The sequence below is a fragment of the Balaenoptera musculus genome, chromosome 4 (assembly GCF_009873245.2).
Source record: "Balaenoptera musculus isolate JJ_BM4_2016_0621 chromosome 4, mBalMus1.pri.v3, whole genome shotgun sequence".
In the NCBI taxonomy this organism is placed as follows: domain Eukaryota; kingdom Metazoa; phylum Chordata; class Mammalia; order Artiodactyla; family Balaenopteridae; genus Balaenoptera; species Balaenoptera musculus.
Genome location: NC_045788.1, coordinates 59,232,136 through 59,240,598, shown reverse-complemented (window position 1 = coordinate 59,240,598; position 8,463 = coordinate 59,232,136).

The window sequence follows — 8,463 nt, the reverse complement described above, 5'->3', positions numbered from 1 at the left end:
TATTAGAAAAACATGTCTCTCTGGCTTGTTTCTATTTCCACACATTTTTACAGAGACAAAGATGTAAGAAACATTTTACTTTCCTTTTGACTCTGAGTTTGGAAAAATAACAGCAGGAACACAGGGAAGTAGCAATTTGCATTCAATCCTGGGGAGAGAATGAGGGTGTCAGGACCTGGTGACTGGAGGACCCCTGCACCATCGCATCGTGGAGGCCAGGGCCAGCAGACGGCTCTCATGAGGGATTGTGGATGGTGATGCCTGATCTTTTGATTTTTAAAAAGAAACTGGAAATCCAAACTTTTAAAAATGTGAACTCTCCTGTCAACTTACTTTAAAAATTATAAACACTCTGCAAGTTGATAGTGAGTCAAATGCACATATATTTGGACTAGATCCTGCACTTAGGCCACAAGTTTGCAGCCTCTGCAAGGCCAGCAATTCTGTCTCCATCTGCAGTAAGGTGAGGGTCAACTGCCCTCAACATCAGAATTATAACTGCAACAACAGAATTATAACTGCAACACTGTCTCCTTCCTTCTTCACTAACCAATACCCCCATGTATAATGTTTTGAACAGGAGACAAGAACACTGGAGACAAGAGGCCTGGACTTAGAAGGACTGAAGGAAAAAACTCCAGACTTGTTACATGGAAATATATCAAGTTCTAACACAAGTAATCTCTAATTCTTGCTTTATAAACATATATCTTATTGCCTATATGTCAAATATGGCCCACACTACTTTTTTTTATCATCTTTATTGGAGTATAATTGCTTTACAATGGTGTGTTAGTTTCTGCTGTATAACAAAGTGAATCAGCTATACATATACATATATCCCCATATCTCCTCCCTCTTGAGTCTCCCTCCCTCCCCTCTAGGTGGTCACCCCCACTACTTTTAAAGTACTGAAATTTGTCAGAGAGAGATTGTCAATGTGGTGGGATAATTTCTCTCCCTTGTTCTTTTAGGTCAAGTGTTAATCTCATAATGAAATGCCCATATTTGTGTGTTAAATTCCTGTTGCAGAAGAACAAAACAAAACTATAAAACACAGATTCATTTAATCCAAGTGTAAAATTACAAAACCAATTGATCTGGCACTAGTATTTAGTGATTTCCAGTTACAAGAAAAAAATGATTTTAAAACAGAAAACCCAAAAAAACTACCCTAATACTATCAAACATCAAGTAAATTTTCAATCACAGAGCATCCATTGGTTTACTGTTAGTAATTCACTAGTGGGGTGAACCATGAAACCATAATCTCTTAGGCTACTTCTTTCTGAAAAACTGGACCATTCAATTGACAGAACCATGTTTATCCAACACTATGTTAAATTCTCTTTTCATGTTTTTATTTTCTTAATACCCTTTCCTCTTGCCTATTTTCTAGGGCTTCTGCTGACATATCAGAGCCTTGTGATTCACTGTCAATTTTCTTGGCTTGGATTTTTTCCCTCTTACCTCTTTTAAGGGGGCCTGGTGACAAGGGTGGTGGTGGACAAGGATGCAGGCGTGTTTCTTGATTTAGTCCACCCAACTTCACAGAGCTAACAGTTTTTCAGTGTGTGGCTTCCTATGCACCAGCTCCACCTGACTGCTTCTTACCTGGTGCGTGATCTTCAGTTAAAAATTCCAGCAGTGTGCAACTTGTCTTTGGCAAATGAATTGTAAGTATGCCAGCTGCCAGATGTCTTCATTTTTAAAACACCTTCAAAACTGCTTCTGGCACAGTTCCATAAGCAAAACAGGCTAAGCTGTAACTCTCCTTCCCATGCTGTGAGCAAAAGAAGAGGGGGTGAGGGAAGCAGATGGAGGCAAGAGAAAAATGTATTGCCTTCACATCTTGGAAAAAGAGATAAATGAAACTGAAAACAGAATCCAGCTACCCTTATCAGTAAATGTTTAGATGAAGAGTTATCTGTGACCTATGATATGTTCAATATGCACATGAATAGTCACTTTAAACAATATAGTAATTTGAAATACTGTGGTTTTTATGAGTCCAACAAAATAATGATGATACACTTTCTTAAAAAAAAGGACTTCTGGCTCCTAAGATAACAAATAAATGTAAGCCTAGGGAAAGCTATCAAAAACCAAATAATTCTTTTTTCTTTTTTTTCACCTTCTGCAATACAAAATTTTCTTGATGTCAAAAGTAGGATTTTGAGGGACTTCCCTGGTGGTGCAGTGGTTAAGAATCTGCCTGCCAATGCAGGGGACACGGGCTCGAGCCCTAGTCAGGGAAGATCCCACATGCCACGGAGCAACTGAGTCCGTGTGCCACAACTACTGAGTCTGTGCTCTAGCGCCCACGAACCACAGCTACTGAGCCCCCATGCCACAACTATTGAAGCCCACACACCTAGAGCCCATGCTCTGCAACAAAGAGAAGCCACCACAATGAGAAGCCCGCACACCAATGAAGAGTAGGCCCCGCTCGCCGCAACTAGAGAAAGCCCGCGTGCAGCAATGAAGACCCAACGCAGCCATAAATAAATAAATAAATAAATAAATAAATAAATAAATTTATATATTAAAAAAGTAGGATTTTGAAGTGGGAGAGTCAAAAAGAAGCTTCCAGTTGTGGAGGATGGCCCTCAATTCCTATCCTGTCATAAGTCTCCTTCAAAATCTCCTAATGGATTAATTAAGCCATACTCTATAAGGGGACAAATTTAAAGAATAAGGCACTTTGCATACGTTTAGAATGACTGACATTCCTAAAAATCTGTGATATCCACATTACTTTGGAAGTAATTGCAGCCCAGAGAATGGATACATCTTAGATGTGATACCAGTCAGAATTATTGAGAAAGTAGTGACACTGAATTTGAACCTAACAACATTTATAGAACAAAAACAGATATTCACACTTGAGCCTAGAGAAAAGTCAGAATATGGCAATTTAGGATCAAGTCAAATTAATTCAAAGAGAATTATTTCAATCAGTATCTTTCAGTAGCTCTCCTGATAGAAATGGAGACATCCTATATGAACTACACAATGGAATAAAATTAAAAGTAAACTGAGCAAGGAAAAGACATGTCAATGACTTATAGTCTGCTTTCATTAAGCCCTGATTATAAACTGTGTTATCCATCTCATATTCACAATACATAAACTTATCTTTGAGTGACTAGATGTCCACACTTTGAAAGAATATGGACATGCCTGAAAAGTGATGGGGGATTATAAATATATAGGAGACACATTGCTATGAAGCCCAAGAAGGAAAATAATACCTCTTCTTTATACCTATCAATGAATTAAAAATATCTCAATTTTGATTCAATCAAGAGGCCTTACAGAAAGGAAATGGGCTTACAAAAATAAGTGAGAAGCACTGGTCTTAGAGGATGTACGCCACTGGTAAAATTATGAAAAGGGAGGTTTACTTTTCTAGCTTTCAGTTCTACAGTCCATCATGCACGTTTTTCCATTAATCACACATTCTCTGTGCATGCCTTTCACCTTCCCACCTCTGTGGATGATAATAGCATAAGCTATTTTCTCTCTCTAACTATCCTTACCATTCATTCCTGTTTATTGAATTCCTGTCCATCCTTTAAGTTTTGGTTCAAATGAAATCATCTCCATGACCTTTTCCCAGTTTCCACTACCTCCATTGAAAGGATTCTCTTTCCTCTACTATTCCCATAACGTGACTCTTTGATTTTTGTCTTCTAATCTGTCTCCCTATCCAGACTGTGAGCATCTTGAAGACTGAAATAGAGTCTTACATGTTTTAAACCCCAGAACACTTAGTATACCGTGCACGGTCTTACTCCTCAGTAAATGCCAGAATAACACTGGATGCCTTCTATCCTTTGGGTCAGTCAACTGTGCCCTCATCCTGCCCTCTCCCTACACAAGTTTATTACACAGTAGGCCTTTTTTATTCCTTAAGCCTAACTTCTCAAATAGATTCTATTTTTATTCCATTTGTTCTATCTGGTACACTATTAATTTGTGGGTAAACAGGCATTATAATGGATAATATGAAATGTAGCTTCCAAGTAACATAAACTGGATTTTAAAAGAAGTGAGGACCTTAATTTAAACTGCACTGGAGTAGACTAGAGGGATAAATTTTCTGGGTCTTTTAGTGCTTTTAATTCATAACAGAACAAATGCACATAGAGCTATGTATGAACACATATAGAGAAAAGTAATAGTAATAGAAAAGGAAGAATAAAAAATAAACAAATGACAAAGAAAATGAACTGAAGTTTAAATGTATTATACCCAATTTGAAAACCATAAAGTATTAAAATTCCAGCTCCTAAAAGTTTTTCCCCAAACTGAGAAATGTACGCTGGCTTCTTGAAACTGGTGGACCTTTTTTTTTTTTTTTTTTTTTAAGCCATCAATCCATATTTTAGTTTGGCTCCAAGTTTCCCAGAAGAGCTTGAGCACATCACCCTGAAACCTCACAAAAATTGCCCAGGGATGTCTGGCCTGAGCTTCGTGAATGCTGCTCTAAGTGATGGGACTGAAGGAGAACCTTGGCAGCAGCTGGGAGAAAAAAAGACACCCAGAAATTAAAATTGAAGTTAATTACAGTACTTACAGATTTTTTCCCCAGACCTGATTCTTGACGTTCAACAAAGAAGAAAAGCTCTCAATACAACTTCAACATGACAATGCCAGCCCTACACCTAAGCCTGTTCTTGGGGGACTGGGGAGGGGGAGACTTGTAGTTGCTCATGTCATTATGGTTGTTTGGGGTCTGGAAGTAGTGAGAGTATTTCTTCATCTATGGCTAGTGATGGAAAATGGATCAAGAATGATCTCATGTACAAATAGATGGTTTTATTTTTTCCAAATACCCAGAGACGTCATTGAGTTTTATTCTCCCAGACTTTAGGGGTGCTCTGGGTTTGGGATATTGGTTCATGTGATTAGTAGTAAGCAATGCTTGTCTTAGGAACCCTCATCAGACTTTTCTTCTGTCAATTTTTTATAGTTTAGAGTCTGATGATCCAGGTTAGGGAGGCAGCGCTTAACTACCTACCAGTTGTTTGACCTGAGGCAATTTACCTGTCCTCTCTGAGCCTGTTTCTCTATCTATAGAATGAAGATAACCCTATCTGCTTCATACCTCTGACATGTGACTCTATAAAAATGTTATCAATATCTTACAGAGTATGAAGTAGGCACAGTGACAAGATGTATCTATGATAGGAAACTTTAGCTATCTGGACATTTATTTCACTAAGAGCAGAGTCTTTGATAAATTATTGGTTTGATGTATCTCCAATTACATCACTTGAAAAAGCCTAGGAAATAATATCATTCTGAAATTTATTCTGTCCCAAAAGGAAGAACTGATTGGTAGAGTGTCATGGAGCTAAGTGAGCTAAGCAATGTTGGAATTAGATAGGATTCTCTAGACTCTTGCAACACAAAGTATGGTGAGAGAACTAGCAACGTTGCATAATCTGGGAGCCTGTTAGAAATGCAGAATCTCGGGCACCACCCAGACCTACAGAATCATAATCTGCTTTTTAACAAGATCACCTAGTGATTTGTATGCACATTAACATTTGAGAAGTACTGTTTAGAATTCAGAAAAATGGATTTTCAAAAGTTAAGGTACAAGATCTAGATTATTCTGTGGACACAGATTTTAACAGAGATTAATTCAAAATGGAAAGAAAATCCTTAAAACTAAGAAAAGTGTCTCTTAGTGGGGAAAGAAAAGTGAGCATCTGAAAATTAAAAGAAGAAACACTGTAGATGTCTGGGCTTTCTGATGAGCTCAGATTTTTAAAACAAATATACAGAACATGGAAGGAGGGTGTGTCAGATTAAAGATGGCCATAAATTCTTTTCTACTCCTCTTATCGAGGGATGGAAACTAATCCCCTTCCCTTGAATTTGGGCTGGAGTTAGTCATTAAGTCTAGTTGATCTGTTTTCTAAATACATTTTAAAGTTGTTCTTCCATTTTCCTCTCTGGGTGCTGACTTAGTTCAGGTTTCATTATCTCTCATCTACACTAATTAGAAAGCCTCCAAACTGGTCTCCCCACTTTCAGTCTTGTTAGTGTCTGACTGCTCATTCTAAAGAGAGAATTGGCTCAATACATATATCATGAATGAAAGGAAATTTGTAAATTGAATATGCTGCTTTGTGAGCTAGACTTACTGGCACTAGAAATGTTGAAATATTGAATGAGTATACATCTTCTCTCATTTTAAAATAGCAACCATTTTTAAAGTCTTACGTGATTTGATTCTATTGTTACATCATTAGGGTCCTCTTATTCCAAAATGAGTTAAGAGAGCACATTGGAATTGTGCTTAAATTCTCAAAGGGTCTACCTGAAATTATATATATTGAGCAAAACATATCTCTTCTTCACATCCTAGGTAGGAACAAGCAAGAATATGTACAGAATGAGCAGGAGAAAACTTTATGAGAAGTGAAAATATTTATAGGCCTTTTTAGATTTTTTATTTTTATTGTTTAATTTTATTATTATTGTTAATCAAAATATTACAAATGGAGGGAAAACCTGCATATTCCTGTTCTAATACAAAGTCTACCTTGTATGTTGTGTGTGTGTATGTGTGTGTATTCCTCCAAAACTTATCCATGCAGAGACATACACTCAGTTTGTCAATCATTGTGTACAATTTCACATATTGCTTTTATGGATATATCATAATATCTGCTCATGAAGTTATATGGGTTTGATAATCATCATCTATTTGGCCTACCACAATTTTACTCACCATTCCTCACTGATTGGACTTTAGGCTGCTTACAGTTTTTCTAGTTAAAAGTAAAGTTGTTGGGAACATCCTAGAGCTTACAGCAACTTCCTTTCCTAAATGATGTCCTCAGGCTAACTTCCTAGTAGTGGGATTATTGGCCCCAAATGTTTCAGTGTTTTGAGTTTATACTGTCAGCTGTATTTTCACAAGGTCCCTCACAGCACCCATTTCAAGGAAACCTTAATAGCATTAAGTATTTTTTGAAAAAATATCTTTTTTGCTAACTTGTTGGACAGAAAATAGCACCTTATGATTGTTTTTATTTTATTTCTAATTAAGATGAACATTTCCCCCCATTTTTGGTAATTCCTTTTTTTTTGTTTGAATTGCCTGTTGATGTCATGCTACATATATGTATACATGCCTGTTTGCCATATATACCATATATTCAGATGTTGCGTATTAAAAATCTACAGACAAAATCATCATTTGATGAAGCACCTGCTAACTAACCAGTTAATTGATGCCAGCTGCAGAAATCTATGACCCACACACTGTGGTTTCTACAAACCTATGACTGGTAGGTGCTTTCCCTTTTTGGAATGACTAAGGTCATGATAGATCAGGACACGTTCTGGAAACTAAGGATACCACCCTGACCCCTGATTCTTTTTAATTCCCATCCCATAAGGAACAAATGCCAGGCCCCTCACTCATTTTTCTAACCCTGGTCTCTCTCCTATTCTCTCCTGCCCACAATCATACGGAGTGGACCTATCTTCTAGGAAAAAGCGTTCCTGAGCTATACCTTTGATAAAGATCTAACATAACAACATAAGAACAGATGTGGCAAAGAAAAGAGAGAGCAATATAGTGACCATGGTCAATGAGGTGGAGGTCTGAGAGGAAAAGGATGTGTCTAGTTATCCATCTCTTTTAGCATATCTAGCAGCTAGTGCTGAACTTCTATAATAGTCTCTAGAGGGCACCTGTTCACTATGTAACTTACCCGCCTTGGACCTCAGAAATTGGAGTAGATAATTTCTAAATTCCTTTCCAGCTCTAATATTCTTACAGATGTAATATAAGAGGTTATGTCCATAAGAAATGATACTATGTAACATCTCCTCACACCACATACAAAGATAAACTCAAAATGGACTAAAGACCTGATGTACGACCCCAAATCATAAAACTCCTAGAAGAAAACATAAGCAGAACACCCTTTGACATAAACCATAGCAATACTTTTTGGATCTCTTTCCTAAGGCAAAAGAAATAAAAGCAAAAATAAACAAATGGGACCTAATTAAACTTAAAAGCTTTTGCACAGCAAAGGAAACCATCGACAAAATGGAAAGACAGACTACTGAATGGGAGAAAATATTTGCCAATGATATGACTGGTAAGGGGTTAATATCGAAATATATAAACAGCTCAAAAAACCAAACACAACCCAATTAAAAAAATGGGTAGAAGACCTGAATAGACATTTCTCCACAGAACACATACAGATGGCTAACAGGCACATGACAAGACGCTTAATGTTGCTAATTATTAGAGAAATGCAAATCAAAACCACAATGAGACATCACCTCACACCTGTCAGAATGGTTAACATCAAAAAGTCTACAAATAACAAATGTTGGCAAGGATGTAGAGAAAAGGGAACCCATGTACACTGTTGGTGGGAATGTAGATTGGTGCAGCCGCTATGGAAAACAGTATGG